The sequence below is a fragment of the Dermacentor albipictus genome, chromosome 6 (assembly GCF_038994185.2).
Source record: "Dermacentor albipictus isolate Rhodes 1998 colony chromosome 6, USDA_Dalb.pri_finalv2, whole genome shotgun sequence".
Lineage (NCBI taxonomy): Eukaryota > Metazoa > Arthropoda > Arachnida > Ixodida > Ixodidae > Dermacentor > Dermacentor albipictus.
In genome coordinates this window covers 42,159,152-42,178,517 of record NC_091826.1, presented here as the reverse complement: position 1 = coordinate 42,178,517, position 19,366 = coordinate 42,159,152, and the positions used below count along the sequence as shown (strand labels likewise).

The 19,366-nt window shown below is 43.9% G+C and overlaps 2 protein-coding genes across 6 annotated transcripts in view; both read right to left on the bottom strand.

Annotated features, from left to right (window-relative positions):
- LOC135920722 (adhesion G protein-coupled receptor E1-like) overlaps window positions 1-19,366 on the bottom strand; it is a 506,714-nt gene that overhangs the window by 25,313 nt on the left and 462,035 nt on the right. The window contains exon 22 of the mRNA XM_070540398.1: window positions 16,848-16,924. The gene's annotated coding sequence lies outside the window, so the exon portion shown is untranslated. The remainder of the gene's footprint in view (window positions 1-16,847; window positions 16,925-19,366) is intronic.
- LOC135920761 (uncharacterized) overlaps window positions 1-19,366 on the bottom strand; it is a 172,026-nt gene that overhangs the window by 51,186 nt on the left and 101,474 nt on the right. The gene's annotated exons all lie outside the window — the stretch shown is intronic.

Sequence of the window (19,366 nt, the reverse complement as noted above, 5' to 3'; positions counted from 1 at the left end):
CGGAAAATTATGTGAATACATTTCAGTAAACGTCAAATTCAGCATCGCCCATTACCGATTCAGACATACGAGTGTAATGCACATACATATTCTTTTCTTTCATCTAGGTGACCTCCAAGGCGCCAATGCTGGAATGAAATTACATGTAAGGACGAATGGCCTTTTAATGGGGTTGCCGAGGCAGCGACATGTGCTTTTCTGGAGCTATCCGTCATAATCGGGACATTAGTAATATACTCGGCCTCCCAACGTCACATTCTTAAGTACCTCTTCTTGTGTAAAAGACAAGATTTGGCACACTAGAAAGCTCTGTCGCCATCCCATGGCTCGGACGCAATTCGTCAATGCAGTTGGGCCCTTGGTTGCACCGCAGCGTTTCTGGCTGCCACTCCGCCACAAAAATAAAGTTATTGCCTCTTGATACTTATAATTCTTGTTATTCGTAGTTCTTGCGCTTGTTGCTTTTCACAAAGCTGTGCATTTTGTAAATGCAACTTCCAATTAACACCTGCTACTGTACATTGTTATCCCGTTGCAAAAAAAAAATAAAAGACTGCATGGAAGGACATCGGTTAATACGATCAGTTGAACAAGAACACGAACTTTGGATAGACTGGATTGATTCTGGCGTTTTACGTGCCAAAACCTCAATTAGATTATGAAGCACGCCGGAGCGGGGGACTACGGACCAATTTTGACCACTATGGATTCTTTAACGTGCCCCTAATGCACGGGACACGCCGTTTTTGCACTTCGCCTCATCGAAATGTGGCCGTGGCGGCCGCAATTTGCTCACCCGACCTAGTAATTAGCAGTTCGACACCATAGCCACTGACCCACTTTCGGCGGGTAGGAACATGAACGTTCCGCAACAGAAAAAAAAAGTAACCCTATAGCACGTCTAACACAAGGTTGGTAGTTTTGCATCCAAAAAGCTGTTTTTCGGCAATATTGCGTCTGAGATGAATTAAAGAATTCAAGATTGGCTAAGCGAAGATTGCCGATCTGTGCTGATTCTTTGTTTGTGGCTTTTGTTTCCAGCAAGAGTAAAAAAGACAATATGTTACAGCGTAAGCCTAATGTAGATTAGTGACGGCTCGCAGCTTAACAAGAAACTGCCCAGAACAGCGCGGCTGAGTTATTTGGACTGAGAGTTTGCGAAAGCAAAGGGCATTCTATTTTATACGAAGGAGAGATGTGTCTTCTTCCTCCGTTCGCCTAATACGACGGAGCTCACAGCCATGGTAGAAAAAATTATCCACGCGCTTTGTCACAGCTGGTTACTCGACATCGTTACACTAAAGACGTATAGTAGCGATATCCTGTCATCTTCGGGCCATCATTACGCGGGTGCTCCTCTCAGCGCCGACACAGTCCTAAACCATTAGAGAAGGATGCTTCTTTTTTGGGCGAAGCACTGTCTTTCTGAAGACGAGTATCTCTGACGTCATCTGCACTTCGGTCACACTTGGGAACGGAAGTCAACCAGCCAGTTGGTGATCTCATGGCCGCCGTCCTGGTCCTACGGCGAGTCCTAAAGCTTGTTTCCGCATGCGCCGCCTCGCTGAAAGAAGCCAGGCTTCACATTCTTCAGTGAGGTGTTTTCTCATAATGACATTGACGTCCTTATTTAGAGGCTTGCACGCTCGCTGGGAGCACTAGGCGCATTTCCAGAATTCTAAGGGCTGTAGCAGCTATTAAGATGCCATACGGCCACTAAAAGACAGTGAGGAAGTCAGATCCATAGTCACTCAGGCTGCAGTTGATCAAGAGGCAGGATGCCAAGGATGTTGGGTGCACGTCTCCTGTTCTCGAGTAGGGTTACTATGAGGTAAAACCAAAATGAGTATTGTCTGCGTGAAAATTTCCACTTTCCTTCATATCGTGTCAGTCAATCAGGAGCATAGAAAGTTCGTAACCGAAAGAACGTCCTTATGTGCAAATATAATGTTTCCTTGATTCCTTTACAGTGCGTATGAATCTACTCCAGAGAGCATTTCTTGTGAATCATGAGGGCGTTATGCATATGTATAAATGATACTCAATATGGGTCTTCTCCTAAAAAAAAAACCTATAGTACTTTATTATACCATCAGTTTCGAAAGAGGAACTCTTTGACTGGGCAGCTTGAACCTATAAAATGCGGTTGAAAGTAGTGCTATCGGCACAAGCATTAAAAGAGCCCCAACGAAGAGAGCTCCACTTCGAAAATGTTGGTATAATAATATTTATGCTTGCGTTTACGACAACGCCTCCACTGTTTCCTCATTTCTTCAAATAAAATCTGGGTCATTGAACTTCAATGTTCTCCTAATATAAATAACGACACACACACATTATCTATATATATATATATATATATATATATATATATATATATATATATATATATATATATATATACAAAGGCAACAGGAGGTTATAGAAGAACAGTCGGTCTGACAAAACACGAGCTGGATATCACACTCCAACAGGTTCAACTCTTTATGATTACCGCTTTAGAAAGGCCGAAACACTTTTCTAAACTTATCATATAATTGCTTCATATTTAAAGGATATCGACTCACTAATCTCAGGACCCCGCAAATTTTCCGAATCCTTTTAAGTGGAGTTAACGCAGTGATACCAAGCTTTCCCCCGCGTTTCGTTTTTGCCATAGAGAGCTGGAAGCTACACAGTGAAGAAGCGAAGGTGACAAAGCCCAACCGAAAAGTTGGGTGTCATAGCGGTCACAGCGTTTGTAGCGCCACCTCGTGGTGGCCGTGGTAGCCCACACACCGCAGCGCGCCACTGCCATCTCTCAGATGCCACGCGCCGCTTCCAAATCTAGGCGCCGTTCAAAGATAAAATAATATTTTCTGTTGTTGTTGAGATGACAGACCTATCTATATCGCAGTTACTTAACTAGAAATTAGCAATTATGTAATACAGAAAATGTTCTCGCGATCAAGAAATCAGCCAATAGCGTCGGTGGGCCAGCTGCTTTCGATGACGCTGCGTGACAGAAATGCGGAAACGAGAGCAAGCAAAGTTTCTCTGCTTTTCACACGAGATTGTAAAATCCTTGCGGCAGGCAGTGCAGTAATGTATGGCTCATATGTTCAGAGCAGCCTCTTCTGTAGATTGACTACCTTTTGTTACTCAGTTCAAAAAGTTTTTCATCATCATCATCATCATCATCATCATCATCATCAGCCTGGTTACGCCCACTGCAAGGCAAAGGCCTCTCCCATATTTCTCCAACAACCCCGGTCATGTACTAATTGTGGCCATGCCGTCCCTGCAAATTTCTTAATCTCATCCGCCCACCTAACTTTCTGCCGTCCCCTGCTACGCTTCCCTTCCCTTGGAATCCAGTTCGTAACCCTTAATGACCATCGGTTATCTTCCCTCCTCATTACATGCCCTGTCCATGCCCCCCATTTCTTTTTCTTGATTTCAACTAAGAGGTCATTAACTCGCGTTTGTTCCCTCCACCAATCTGCTCTCTGCTATTCCCTTAACGTTAGACCCATGATTCTTCTTTCTATAGCTCGCTGCGTTGTCCTCAATTTAAGCAGAACCCTTTTCGTAAGCCTCCAGGTTTCTGCCCCGTAGGTGAGTACTGGTAAGATACAGCTATTATACACTTTTCTCTTGAGGGATAATGGCAACCTGCTGTTCATGATCTGAGAATGCCTGCCAAACGCACGCCAGCCCATTCTTATTCTTCTGATTATTTCTGTCTCATGATCCGGATCCGCAGTCACTACCTGCCCTAAGTAGATGTATTCCCTTACGACTTCCAGTGCCTCGCTGCCTATTGTAAACTGCTGTTCTCTTCCGAGACTGTTAAACATTACTTTAGTTTTCTGCAGATTAATTTTTAGACCCAGAAAGTTTTTCAAGGCCGCTTTAAGACTTCAGTTGTTCTGAGACGTGGGGTGATTGACAATTTAAGGTTACTTTCTAAAAAAAAAGAAGTGATTGAACAATTCAAAACGAGATGATAAGGAAGCATACCGTGAACTTATACAGGTTGTTGGGCAAGTTGGAACGAATGCAATATAGAGAGCATAGAAAAAAAAACCAGGTCCGAAACCGAATGGCAAGGGTGGGTGCATTGAATTTGAGTAAGAACCGTGTTGAACACAGGTATTATGCTCCTCTTCCGACGTGACAGCCTAATGGGAGACATATGGGGACAAACTAGATACTCTGTAGTGGCGTAGCAAATATAAGGTCTCGACTACCAAAGCTTAAACTGAAAGAAAGTAAAAACTAGCCGAACATTCAGTGCTTCTCAAATTGCCTGTTACAAGACCATCCCCTCAATCGGGCACTACCAGCTGGAGCGGCAATCACACATTCCGTCACTTGAGCCCGGGGTTCAATACACGATAACCCCATTAAGCGTCCAACGTGGCCTGCTCCAAAATTTATACAGTGAACATTGACCACTAGCTTTTAATTATCCACCCATGAACGAGGGCAACTACAAAGAGGATTTCATGATCCGCCAGGACATGAACGGATGGAACGGACTTTTATTGGCATTGCTTCGTAGAAAATGAGTCCACTAAGTCACTGCTACACGCTTTTGAAATATAATTCTAGGTCGCAGCGCAAGCTACAAATAATGTTTACAAAAATCTCGGGACAGCGCTGGGAAGCTACATGGAGAGCTGAAACTCGAACATAAAGATAAAGCTGGTCAATAGTGTTTCATTTAAAAGTAACTTCTAAGAGAAATGAAAAAAGAACTGTGGCCGCTATGCGGACGAAGTAAGAAGTTATCGAACTTGCGCTGCTTCCCAAAGGAAGATAACGCTTTTTGTTAGCGAGACACAAGGCGCCCTAATGATCTAATTCGTAGGATTATAATATGCGTCACCCGAGACCGTTCCGCACAGATTTCATAGTTTAAAAACAGGTTTCACATCAAAGCGACATCCTATAAATAGTTGCGTCAAGCGATCTAAAAAAACTGTTGGCGTCGTTTCAGGACGACAACGTATTCGCATTTCCCCTGAGGCCTTTGCGCACCATGCAAGGCAGGACTTCTGATCTTACCTTCAAGCTTTCAACGTGGCCTTCGGGTTTTTGAAGCCTTAATTTTCTAGCAATAGTGGTATATTGGCCATTGTGCCTCTAGTGCAGTGAATTCCACTGCTACACTTACATATAGCGTGGCACGGGGTACGAAGATAGTGCGCAGGTTGCAGGGAGGGCTGTGCGAACGGCTCTGGGCCGTGAAACTTTAGGAGATAAATATAAACTCCTAAGTGAACGCCTTCTGTTTCCACACACACACACACACACACACACACACACACACACACACACACACACACACACACACACACACACACACACACACACACACACATATATATATATATATATATATATATATATATATATATATATATATATATATATATATATATTGTCATATTATAGGAAGCCAACAAACACTGACACTAGGAGAATCGCACGCGAAATGTGAAGGTTGCGGGTTCCGTTCCCACCTGCGGCGAGTTTATTATTCATCCACTTGAATTTCCCTTAATTGGTCGTTTCTTTATTTCGTTTATTAAGCACAAGTAACTTCCCCGATGTTGTCCTTGGTGTCAGTGTTTGTTGGCTTCTTATGATATGACTAATAAAAATCGGACCCCTCGGTTAACCCCCATCTTCTCGGCTATATATATATATAAAGAGGCAGAGAGACTACTGCTTCGCGTCGCGAAATTTTTATTACTCTATACGTAACGGAAAGTCTGACTCCAATGGTACAATGCACCTTGAGCCTACATATATATGCTTGAAGGAAAGGTGCTATAGGCCACGTTATTGTCTCATCGAATGTATATGCTGGGGGCACGCATTTGAAAAGAAATGTTGCCTTATTAACGTTTTCGGCCATGACTCGTCTCTAATGAAGGGCATGCCACAGCCGAGAGTCTAGTAAAGAAACATTTTCGTTTCGTTCAAATGTGTGCCACCTGCATACATCCCTCTCACACCCTGTCTTTCTGTATATATATGTATATAAATACCAATAACGAGGACCTTGTTCTGGATTTGAACGAGAGGGTCATAGTATTTCGGGACTGCGAACCTGCCCACTCAGAAGCGGCCCAAATCTAGCTGTCATTGTGAACGACCATGGTACTCGCACCACTTTCACTATATGCCAATTTCAGCAGTGTCTTATTCACCCTCTAATCGCCAAACACTGTACCAAGTCAAGAAAGGAAATTGAATTTGTTTACTTTGATTTTTGTCCATGGCGGATACTTTTGTACCGAAATTGTGCTGTACCTATCAAATTGTGATTGGTTTGTAGAGATATCCAAAACAAAAGAGATCTTGCTTTAGAGTACTAAAATGCTACTGTATGAATTGTTCTTGAAATTTCTCGTGCTTAACATTTTTCTGTTGTATTAAATTCGCTGCGCTAAATTTGTTAGCTCGGAAAGTAATGCGCGTGGAAATGCTTCTTTATATTTAGCTTTAGTGCGGCATTTTACGTAACTGAGCATATTGGCAGTACTTCAATGAACAACCGATATAAAATTTAGAGCATAGTTTTCAAGCCGCTACTTTACTCAGAAATCCACCAGAATAGGCTGAACAAGTACACCTATCGCAGGCTAGTCTGAAGAAAAGTTCAGTGAAAAAGTAAGGGGACGACAAAGAGAAAGTAGGGCATACCAATACGCAAAGATTTTTGACGGCTTATAGCTCGGCTAAATTTATGATCCGTTTACTCGTCCTTCGATCATGCGGTTCCTTCTCCCATCGAAACTCAGTGAAGTCCTTGTTTTCCCTTTTTTCCGCCGCCAGCGTCCATCGCAGCTATCCCATGGAATTAAAAAAAACTGGCTGTGGCTTAGCTAAGGTTAAGCCCAGGATGCGAAGCATACTAGCCTTTATTTTAACGCGACAGCGTTAAGGAGCTCGTGTCGCAGAAAAGCAGGTGTCGTCGGCGTCGTCTCAGGCGTGCGGCGCTTGCTCAGGCGCACATTTCGTTGTCGCGCCGAACGCTGCGTTGCTGGACGCTCACCGCGTCCGATGCGGGGCGCGTAGTCGCTGCGCTGTAGCAAAGCCACCTAGAAACAGTCTCTGTAGCACGCCGCAACCTCCACTTCTCATTCCAACGAGCAGCTCCGTCTCCAGGAGGCATCTCACCTCGTGAGTGTCTAGCAGAGGCAAGCGCAGCTGCTTATGTAGCGCCGCGACGACGCGAGCGACTGCGCGAGTTGGAGCCCCGTTTCTCTTCTGTCGTGACGTCACGGTGTCACGTGGTCAGCCTTGAAGGCAACGCCGCGAGCGACGGCGCGAGTTGGAGCCCCGTTTCTGCTCTGTCGAGACGTCACGGTGTCACGTGGTATTGAAGGCAACACCGCCGCGCCTGAGGAGCTGGATTGAGCTCTAGTAATATGCTTCGCATAAAAGAAATAATGCCGAGTTACTGCTGGATTGAATCCGGGCACCGTGCGCGGGAGGCAGCTACTGTGCCAGTGAGCCACGCCAGCGCTTGGCAGCTTGCTGTAGAAACATGCCCTATGCACGCGTCCTAGCACGGAAGGGGACGCGTGATGCGACATGCGCGCCACGTAGCGTAAATACGGGCACGCTTTGCACTGCAATTCAATGTTACTGCAATGGGTGGCCTGCCATGTAGTAGAGGCATTGACAGTGGTACAATGTAGATGGATAAAGTTTGAGGGAGAAAAGGAAGAATAGGGAGAGGTATACAAAAATGCTAGAATGAAAAGCATGTATAGCGTACCTGGTTAATTCAAGCAGGCTAGGTGACCACTCGTCACAGCACCGTTTCAAAGGGCATGCAAATATATCATCATCAATCCTCAATGAAACAAGTACACTTGTCGAAACGTCAGCTGTATTCTGAGGCGTGTGGCGTTCGACCACTGCTGATCAGGGATGTACCATGAGATAAGGAGCCTATTGTAAACAACGCAGAGCCAACATAATTTGGAACCTAATTCCAAGCATGTTTATATATTTATTTGAGTCTTCTAATGGAGCAGCTGAATCCTGCAGTGTGTCCACGCGCTTTATTTTATCTTTCTTCCTTTTTTTGTATGTTCGCTCAGTTGAATTACAACACACGTTATTCTTTTTCTCAGGATTGCGTCGCGACACAGTTGCCTGCTCTGGCGTCTTGAATAAATATCGGTGGTCAAAGCAGCCCAACGGTTGAAATGGCTCCACGTGTTCTTGGCCCGCGCCTTAGAATCTGCCCGCTTATTTGGCGTGTAATATTTTTTCTGAAAAAAGTACGCTTTAAGTTTTTTTTTTTACGCAGCTCTAAATAAATAAAGAAGTAAAACTATTCTCTGTACTCTAGTTGTGTGTGTTCTGCTATGCTATACGTTATGTGATGCAACGCGGAAAATTTTGAATATAAGAAAGAAGTGACTATCGGGCAACGCTGGCAGCACTTTGCGGCACAGCACTTAAGCGTCTACGCTTAAGTTAAGTAATAATTTCCGCTGTAAACCTAAAATAAAGTATTTAGAGAGAGGTTTAAAGAAGCATTCGAGATGCAAAGCACCGAGTTGTAGCTAGTACAAGTTCCTGCATTTGGAAGTCTGCCAGGTTTTTTTTTCGGGCGATCACTAAGCGGACATTATACTTTCCCGCCATTCTAATACAACGACTTCGTGAGACAAGTAAACGCTTTGACATGAATACCAAGCGATATTGCCGCCGTTGATATAAAGACAGTCAAATGAAAATTAGTTATACTGCATTGATTCACACAGGAAGGCTGCTAAAGTTTTCCTGTGCCCCGCCAACCAACGAACACAACCGGTTCGTCTGAACAAAGACAGAAAATTTACACTACAGTAGAGTTCCCAGCATCATTTGATGGAGCAACTAACGCAGTCAAGGATACCACATATGCATTGCGGGTTAGAAGGCTCAGGATATTAAAAAGAATGATTGAACTGCTTTTAATGACACACTGCAATCACCGAATCAACGTGAAATACCATATTGGATGCTGGTGGTCGGACACGGATCTCTCTGATGACTATGAAGGAACAGTTAGTCGCAGTGAGACTATACCTGAAGCAAGATTCAGCGTTTTAATGTACGAGCAAAAAGACCTATTCTATCTAAAGCTTGCCTAAGATTTACTTGTTTCTGTGCCACTTTGGAGGGAGAAACGCCTTCGCTGGAAAAATGAGAGGTTGAAAGGCGGGCACAGAAAATCCGCACAATAATTAATGAAACGCGACTGTTTCCCCCAAATGTCATGCCATATCGCCTGTAGCAGATAGGAGGAAAATCGGGTTAAATTTCAAGAATATATATATATATATATATATATATATATATATATATATATATATATATATATATATATATATATATATATATATATATATATATATATATATATATATATATATATAAACTCATGGGCATGTTGCGAATTCTGCTACCTGCTACTTCCTCTTTGCACATTGCAACGTAGTTTTAAGACATCCTGCCCTGCTGAAGTGGAGTACAGCAATAAAGGCATAGCCCCTAGGATAACAAGTATATGGTGTACTTGAGGTGCATTTAAATCAACACTGTTACCCCATCAAAACCAACATAGGAATTGTTCTGGTTGTGGCGTCAATTTTTATTCAAACTTGGCTTGTCAACGCTCCAAACTTAAAAGGGGGCTTTGCTTCCAAGTCACGTGCGAAGCAATGTTTTCGTGAGGCGGTTGCTTAAACGCTATACAACTAAAATGTATACGCGGACAATGGCTTTTACTTTAATTCTAGGAAACGTGTAATGTCATTCAACGTTTGCGTTATAAACCACGCACGTGTTTCTTTTTAGAAAGACAGCAGACACTTAGCACATTTATCTCGACGTCCGTGCACTTTTTTAAAACTTGACGAGACGGCAGAAAACACCTAAGGTGTGGTAAATGAAGTTGTTTGGCTTGTTACATGTTCATGGACACAAAAAGACTAGCACGAGGTAGGGGTGCTAGTCGATGCAAGCAACAAGGACAAGTGCCAACTTTGGCTATTTTTTTTTTGTATCCTGTAATGCACGCAATTTATACATACTTGGCAACGCTGATGCACCGAGTGGTTTTACGCCCCTCCCCACCCCCCCTATTTTATTTTTTTATTTAACGAGTTTGAAATACTAAAGAAATGCAAGCGTAGGATGGTCCGTGAACGGCTTGAGACTTATCGAATTCGACGAAGTGGTTCGGATTGCATTAATGCGTTAGGGGCACATCTGTTAATCTAACAAAACGTGAATATGGTTTGATTAGGCGACGCTTTGAAGTACGCGGGTATTGAGGATCCACCGCTTTTCTGCGCTTGCATGACTGGCAAGGTTCCAGATGTCAGTAAGCCTTCCAGTATAAGAATTGGTTGTAAATGAACGTTCTTCCCGTCGCCTTTCTTTTTGCATCCTATATTGTGCTCGTCTCTTGAATTTATAAGCCTTGGGATGTGGTTTCGTGCCTGCTAAAGACAGCTATGGCCGCTATAGATCGCCGCTAAAAAAAAACGGCAGATCTCGTCATATCAGCGAAGCTAAGCTGCAATGTGTTCGTTCTAGCAGAGTAGTGTGTCAGTACTCGAGAGAGACGCCGAGCCTTAATGACGCTTCCGCTGCATCAGAACAGTTGTCGGAAGGGGGGGGGGCGAGGAGGGTCACGCAGGGGGGGGGGGGTCAGACAGTTGTCAGGGTGGTCGCGGAATGTGTAATCTAACTGCAACAAATACATATACTGGTTAACATGTTTTTTTTTTTCTGACAGCAGCTAGGCGCTAGAAGATGCGCTTCATGGCGTAAGTACTAAACATTACAGGATTTATGCCAACGTCACCGCTTACTATTACCATATTATTTGAACACGGAGGCCTGATGAGGAAGACCAGACCTGGAGTTGAGGTTTCGCGACATGGCGTACAACCATAATGTGCTGCCATTTCTTTTGTTTCGGTAAACAGTCATTGATCGAAAGCGTAAAGTATATCTGAATGTTGAAACGCGGATCGGTGAAATATACATTCTTGAAAAGCACAGCTACCTCGGAGGGTGACGATTGATAAATACGGCCGAAACATCGCAAAACCTTTAAAAAAAACCAACGCATTGTGTTGCGCTCACTAGCAAAAATGTCTGTAGAATGGCGACATACATAAAAACATAAATATATTCTAATTGCCTCTATTGTCCTTGGATTACGATAACATCCTGCCTCCACACGTTTTAGTCTATCCGTGAGTATGGACATGTGTGAGCGCCTGTGTGTGTTTATGTGTTATTAGTCACAACAGTGGCTGAGCCTTAAGACAACTTCTGTTTCTTACGCTATTCGCTCAGCAGAATGCAGCGAATATTATATGTAGTATCATCCATATATATACAGTGTGTCCCTAAAGTCATGGTGCCCTTTTGACCGTTCACAAGATATCACCCAAACAAGATATAAGTGTTAAATCTTCACCAAATAAAAGGATAACTCAAAGTTTCATACCTTTACAAACGAGAAGAAAGGGGGTTAACCGAGGGGCCCGATTTTTATTAGTCATATCATGAGAAGCCAACAAATACTGACACCAAGGACAACATAGGGGTGCTCAATAAATGAAATGAAGAAACGATAAATTAGTGGAAATTAAAGTGGATGAAAAAACAACTTGCCGCAGGTGGGAGCCGAACCCACAACCTTCGCACTTCGCGAAGGTTGTAGGTGCGAATATGAATATGCGAATATGACTATTAGTCATGATATGACTAATAAAAATCGGGCCCCTCGGTTAACCCCCTTTCTTCTCGTTTATTACATAACGAGGGTCACGAATCCGGCAACATTGATACCTTCAGGTAGCATATGTGGGTTTATTGACCAGTTGCCTTCACCCAAAAAAGATCACGTTCTCGTGACGCCTGTGGCAAAAATGACGTTCCACGTCCACCGCCAAGGTCTATGAGTGGTTGCGCTGGCTAACACTCCCAGGGTTCTACTAGTACACATAAATACCCAAGTAAGTGGATGGGCAAACGCCACCGCGGTAGCTCAATTGGTAGAGCATAGCACGCGAAATGCGAAGGTTGTGGGTTCGGCTCCCACCTGCGGCAAGTTGTTTTCTCATCCACTTTGATTTCCCCTAATTTATCGTTTCTTCATTTCATTTATTCAGCACAAGTAATTTCCCCTATGTTGTCCTTGGTGTCAGTGTTTGTTGGCTTCTAATGATATACCTTTACAAAGTGGTTTGATGTGGCCTCCATTTGTTGCCATACACAAATCTAAATTATATTCAAGTTCTTTCCACACCCGGTTAAGGGCGTTTGGTGTAATAATTAATGTCGTTGATACATTCACTGTATACACATATCGCTTCACGTAGCACCATAAGTAAATGTCTAATGGAGTCAGATCTGGGGACGTGGTGGCCATGGCTTCACAAAACCGACGCCTAGCCATCACTGAGGGATTGTTCTGCTGAGTCATCACCTCTGTGCGCATGCCTTTGCACATCATACTACGGAAACTTGGAAGCGTTTTCCTTAAATTTTTGGAAGTTTTCACATTTGTATTTTGGTCCGTTGCTTGTCTGTGAGCGTTCAAAAGTGCACTATGACTGTAAGGACACACTACAGGTTACACACTTCACGGACCAAGTATATATATATATATATATATATATATATATATATATATATATATAGAGAGAGAGAGAGAGAGAGAGAGAGAGAGAGAGAGAGAGAGCAGTGTTGGCGGCCATCTATCTCACTTCGCGTTTCGTAAAGGGCCTAAACTTTTCTCTTTGCGGTACGTAGGAAAAACTCTGCCGCCATTGCTCGTCGAACTTCAGCTAAATTTGCGAGAGCAAACTATGGTAACACTGGCCGGCGCTCTACTAACGCGGGCCTAGAAATCCAAAATCAAGCAGGGGCCTGTACAGATGGAGTAGCACGCTGCGGTGTAGACTTAATAAACAGAGATTACGTGCCTCAGAAAGGCTCGGCCAACGTTTCGATAGGAGCACTTGTCTCCCCGTTTGGCGAAGATAGGTCCTGCTCTCGAAACGTTGGCCAGCGCCTTCCTGAGGCACCCTAGCCCTGTTTATAACCTTTATACCATAGCACGGGCGCAGGACGATTCCACAAGAGCACGCGACTTCATCGAGGAAAACACAAATCTCGCCGCTCTAGCCGCCGTCACGCTTCACCGCAGTGACGGTCGGGGCCATGAGAAATGGCGCGCAAGACCGTGACCGCGCTTTGGTGCTTTCGCGTGTTGTGCTTGTGCACGCCATGCATCTATGCGCGAAACGTAAAATCACGGTGGCACGACACTCCAAAAAAGAAAAGAAAAAGAAAAAAAAGACTAACTTGACCGCATGCTGCTTGCACAATCTAAATATAATCTAGGAATAGTGCTTCTTTTTTAAGATGCGATGGTAAATGCCCCGGGGCATACAGGTGTATAGAATGCGGGCGAATAAGGTTGATTAAATGAATCAAAGAGACTTGCGGATCTAATGAAGTCCAAGATGGATCGATAATAGACAGGTTTAGTTACACGTACGTAGAGGCTTCACGCACGCAAACGGGAAAAGCCTACGTGCCTTACGTGCACGCCATCCGAAACGCTTTTAGCTACACGCACGCGACGCACGCCAAGAGGGACTCCGTAGCTCCATCTATCGGGAAATGTGAACACGACGGCAGGCAATTCAATCCCGTCGCCGTGTTTCGATGCGAGCCGTCTGCGCGTGCGCGGCCCGCTATCGCTTGTTCGTGATCTTGCGGAACTCCCGCGCGAAGCTGTCTACGTGCGCCAGAAACGCACGCAAAGTATTGAATCTCACGTACGTCCGTGAGACGCCCGCGCGCCCGCTACGTTCTACGCATGCCCACTGCTCAAACGTAGAAGTACTACGTACGCAAAGCCTCTACGCACGTGAAACTAAAACTGTCTAATCTCACGTATACGTCCGTGAGACCAGCGCGTGGCCGCTACGTTCTACGCATGCGCACTGCCGACACGTAGAAGCTCTACGTACGCAACGCCTTTACGTACGTGTAACTAAAACTGTCTAATGCGGTCCCTGCGTCGACGCAGTGTAATCGCTCGGATTATGCGGCGAAAGTCCCGCTGCTGCGAGGTGCCGGAGCCTCGTCGGTCTCAATGCAGGGCAAACCCACAGCAGGTGATGGATGTCGGCTTCAGTGCTTGGGCTTGAGACTAACCACACTGCATGCTTCGTCTTCGCGTGGCGATGTCACTACGACGGTTGGCTTCGAGAAGTCGTGTTTGACAGTATGGTTCTTTTTTTTTGTTCTTTCTACATCAATAGTCGTTAAGTTTATGGCAAACCTGTTAACGCTTACGGCAGTCACTCTATGCGCTAAAGTGTACTGAGACAGGAGAGAGGACAATAAAATAACTCAGCCTGTCCTGCTTGACTAACTACGACGTAAAATACGCTAGGGGCAGCGGACGCTTATGAGAGAGACGCATACAAATATATAGCATTAACTATCACTGTAATTTGCTTCGGTTGCGAGTTCCTTTGCAAGCGCAGTGTTTCTTTAATTCATGGTCTAAGAGCATTTTGCCACGTGCGGTGCTAGGTTTATCATATTTCTTTATCTAGAGAAACAGACTGTCTTCTTTTTTTAAGCAATGTCTACATATTTAACTGCCTAAGCACTCACAAGCGCTTACCAAGTCTGAGAAAGCGTTACTCTGCGCCTTAACGGATATGTTTTCATTTTGTTGTGTCCTAAGAACGTTCGAACACTCTGCTACACCTGCTACGGTAAATTCTTACTTATACTGTTAGCCTTTCTATCAGCATATTTTGATACATCATACAAAATCCGCAACATGTTACGCAGCTCCTTACGAAACTAATATTTGACATTTTTTATCTTTTTTTTTTTCAGATCTGCAACACCTAGTCAGAAGAACAGGTGGTACGGTTTCCTCGCACCTAATATGTAGGAGGTGTATCTGACGTCAGCATTCCTTGGCTAATATTGCAGAGATTGTGAATTAGTGAATAACCACAAGGCTAAAATGCGACTTGCTTTGGCTATCTTCTTGTCTTCCGCTCTCTAAGGTTTGAACACGAACGCTTGCAAGTGCGGTAAGATTATTTCACCTTGACGTTTCTGGAACATTCATATTCGCAAACCAAATACAGTATACGAAAGAAAAAACCTAACCATGCTATTGGACAGAACATACTGATTGACTAATACTAACGTTTACGTTGTTCTTTATATAATCAACTTTTATGACAAATGTTTTCTAATAAGCAATAATACGGCAGGTTTCGTCGCGTCCCGAATGACAGCCTTAGACTGTCCTATTACGATTTTTTTAACAGTTATTAATTATTCGCTGTTTAGAAAGCGTAAGTTGATATTTCACGCCCGCTTCTAGTTTCAGAAAAATGTGATCCGACAAAAATTTTCCGTCATTCCCTCACCATACAAGCACTTTCTTCCTGCCTCTATTGGGTTTTCTGTAATCCAACTCTGGAGTTTAGCACATTGTATGCCTAAAAAAAATAAACTTGCAAACGTCCTTGTGAGATACAAACCCTTGGTGAGACAAGGATCAGCTGCGCTTGTTACGAACCGCACTCTTTGCGCTTTTCACCAGGAACCTTATAGACTCAACATTTAAAGGGGCGTCTGTCACACTTCTATTCACTGCCTCATACTTTGTCAATCTACATTGCATCATTTTTTATATATTTTTCGCTTCATCGTCTTGGCCCTTACACCACCCCCAAGTGCAGACCAGCAAATTGGACAGTTCCTCTGGTTAACCTCTCCTAACATCTCTTATATCAATACATCTAAGATTCCCTCTTTCAATATTCACCTTTCCGCCTCGGGGTGGTTGCAACTGAACGAAGTGGCGTGCAAGCTATAGAGCGGACATCACGAAAGCGCAAACAGTAAAGTGCTTCTCCAAAAAGTGTTTGGAAGACTCAGCATCGCCTTGCTGTGCCTCGTTATGTTGGCATGAGACGAACATTGACAAAAAAAGAAAAAGGAATGTAAGGAACATTTTATACTGCGACATCATTTCTCGTTGGTAATCACTGCTGACTTTTCATAATGAGTTAGCTTAATAATATTCAGCATTAAGTATTTAGCATAAATCATTAATAATATATTATTCAGCTAGCTGAAAAATATCTCACGCAGTCGGAGTGCTTGAACATTAGAAAGAAAGACGGCAGGCATGCTAATGTTTCCAGTGAGACATTGTTTTACAGTTTTTTTAGTATATATAATTTATCAAAGATAATTAGAAAAACAATTCTAGTGTTTTGAGTGACGAAACCACTGTACAAATTATAAGGCCCACCGTACTGAGGAGTTACAGAGGAGCAACTGCTGAAGGGGGTATGTAATGCTTTACTGATGGTGGGGATGCTTGTTTTGAGCTTGTTCTTTATTTAAAGGTAGGCTGTTCCGTGCGCTGTGTGGGTGGTTTCATTGAATGTATGCATTGCTCGTTTCACTTTGGTGATTGCTTCTAACCTCTGCATTAAGGCGGGGATGAACCAACGCATTTCTGCTTCCTTAGGGGATATGAGCCACTGCGCATATCCCCATCGTAACGCAGAGGCTACAAGCAATCCGCATAGTGAAACGAACAGTGCATATATTCAATGAAATCACCCACACAACACACACAGAACAGCCAACGTTTAAATAAAGACCAAGCTCGAAACAAGCATCCCAACCAACAATAAAGCATTGCATACCCCCTTTAGCAGTTGAAGTGGTGCTTATGCAACAGCTTCGTGGGACATCACCTTTCCCAGGGCCGGAGTGGCGAGTCAGTTCTTCAAGCGACCAATAACTATTGTTGTTGGGTTGAGTCAATCATCCACTGCAAAGGGAATGCATAATACTGGTCTAATTTTTCGATCCAGTTGAATTGTTAACTAGAATATTTAAAGTAAGCGTTCTCTGGTCGACGGTATCTTGTGTATCGATTCGTGACACTGTGAATGTGTAGAACTTGGGTCACATGGCGTTAGCAAATCTTGCAGCCTCCTCCACGAATATACTTTGGTAAAAATGAAATTAGGTCCAATAAATGCGCGCCAAGCAAATATCTTTCTTTAATTAATTGGAGCATGTAAATGTTTTACGAAGGTAGATAGGGTTTCTGCAGTAACTATTGTTGAATTCAGGACGCCACCGAGACAAGTGGTTGTTAATTACAGTCTGCGGCTTTACGTGCCAAACCACAACCTTACGAGGTTGTGACCTGATAGCAGAGGTGTAGAGAACAGATTTGACCACCCTATTTGCTTAATGTGAACCCGACTCAAGGTGAAGATAATTCTTTCATACCCCCTACCACATAGGAATGCAGGTGACGCGGTACGGAATTGAACCCGGGACCTCTTGCTCTGCAGAGCACTGGGCGTGGCTAAAGCTCTCGGGAATGCGATTGCCGGCTCGAACTTTTGTCTGCATTTCATTTTTTTGTGTCTGTGCCGCTGTGTATTACGCTTATAGTGCAGATGCATATTTCCTGCAAATTTTGGTTATTTTAGTCGTTTGATAAAGGACCGAAATCTATCCTTCCGTCGTTTTTGCCAAAACGTGTGTGATGTTCTGTGATAAGTGGGCTTATTTCTTCAGTAAGGGTCTCCTCGTTTGCACGGAAAGCACTGCTACATGCTGCGCGAGCCGAATTTCAAAAAAAGGTTGGTTTCATTAAAAAAACATATTTATTGAATGCGCGCTGACGTTTCAGCTAAACAAGTGCTGTGCAGCTTCTGTTTGTCTGCGCTACCAAACTTAAAGGACTAGAAACAATCTTGGGCTTTGACCTACTGTTATGCATGCGGGTTGAAGCATACTCCAATCATAATCATTATCCCGCCATAATTGTAACCATTGTTTACAACATCATTTGTTGCAATCACTGAAATATTTTTGAGGAATTACACAGTTCTGAAATAATTTACGCACAGCATACAAAAAACTATCTGTAACATGTAACGTACAAGCACTGATAACGTTGTTTCTCTTTATTCGAGATATAAACAAAATTTGTTTTCAGATAATTTTCACTTAACATGAAATGGTGTTCGATAGCAATTTATAAAACATGCCGATGGCACTCCGTGTATTCCTACCTTTTAGTTTATAAGTTCGAATATGGCATACCTGGAGCTACATTTCAGTACCCATGTACCTTGGGCCGTTTTCAAGTAGGTGGGGCATGCATGTTTCCAGTCACAGGTGTTTGAAACAATGCTCCAAATAAGAAGTATTCCTTGTTTTGTGATACCGCAAGCAAAATCGAGCTGCACCGCATCGGTATTGATCCATTGCTAAGAAGTCGAACGCGTAAAGGAATCGTGCAGAAAGAGAACCAGAATGAAAATTTGTTCACCCTGTCCCGACGTGAAAAAGTTGTGCGAAGTTAGTTCCGCGAAATTCATCCCAACCGTTAGGCCCGAAGAGTGGTCAAATTCACTGTAGATGCCGAAAAAAAATTGCTGGCACTCTGGCGGCGACTACGATGCAGTTCGCGGCTGCGAAGCAAAAACTAATCGTGATGGCAGCGCACCCTCGGCGTCGCAACTTGTAGATGCAATATCGAAAGCTTTCATCCCTACGAGCAGGTGGCACCACAAGCTGCGAAAGCGCCACCGACAAACCGAGACCTACATTCTCCTCCCCTCGCCTCCCTCCTAACTTGCTAGATTGTGCCGGCGCGATCATGGAGGTCACGAACAGGCTTGAACTGGTAAACAAAACGAACTGATTTAACAAAATGTGGCCTTCATAACGGCGCTTCCATGCCGGCAACGCATTAAAGGGCGCGCCTCTCGGTCGTAGATGGCAGGTTTTGAGCATTGTAATTAATGAAATCGACGATATCACTGGTCAAAGAGCCTATGCTTAGGGCACACTGTGGGTTGCTGAAGGGAATTGTCGCCCTTGCATCTGTACTCAGTTTCAGGCGGCAACATTGCGGTGATAGAAGTATCAAGCAACCGCGCGGTTATAGAAAGGTGACCTTGGCCGTAGCCTGGAGGATACCATCACAGAGGCAATGAGGAAGGCTTCATGAGGAAGCTCTTAACGTTGACAGCGAACGGTTCCCAATTTGACGCAGGGCTGGAGTGGCTAACCGCACTTGAACGACCAGCTGAAAGTAGATACAGGCGCACGAGGGCAGTTTGTGACCCGAAAATGGCACATGGAGCGCAGAAGCAAATCCAGCGCCGTTTGGACATATTGCGGGAACAACGCTGGAACTCCTTTCGTGAATCATTGGACCCTCGCAAACCACTTTGATACATCT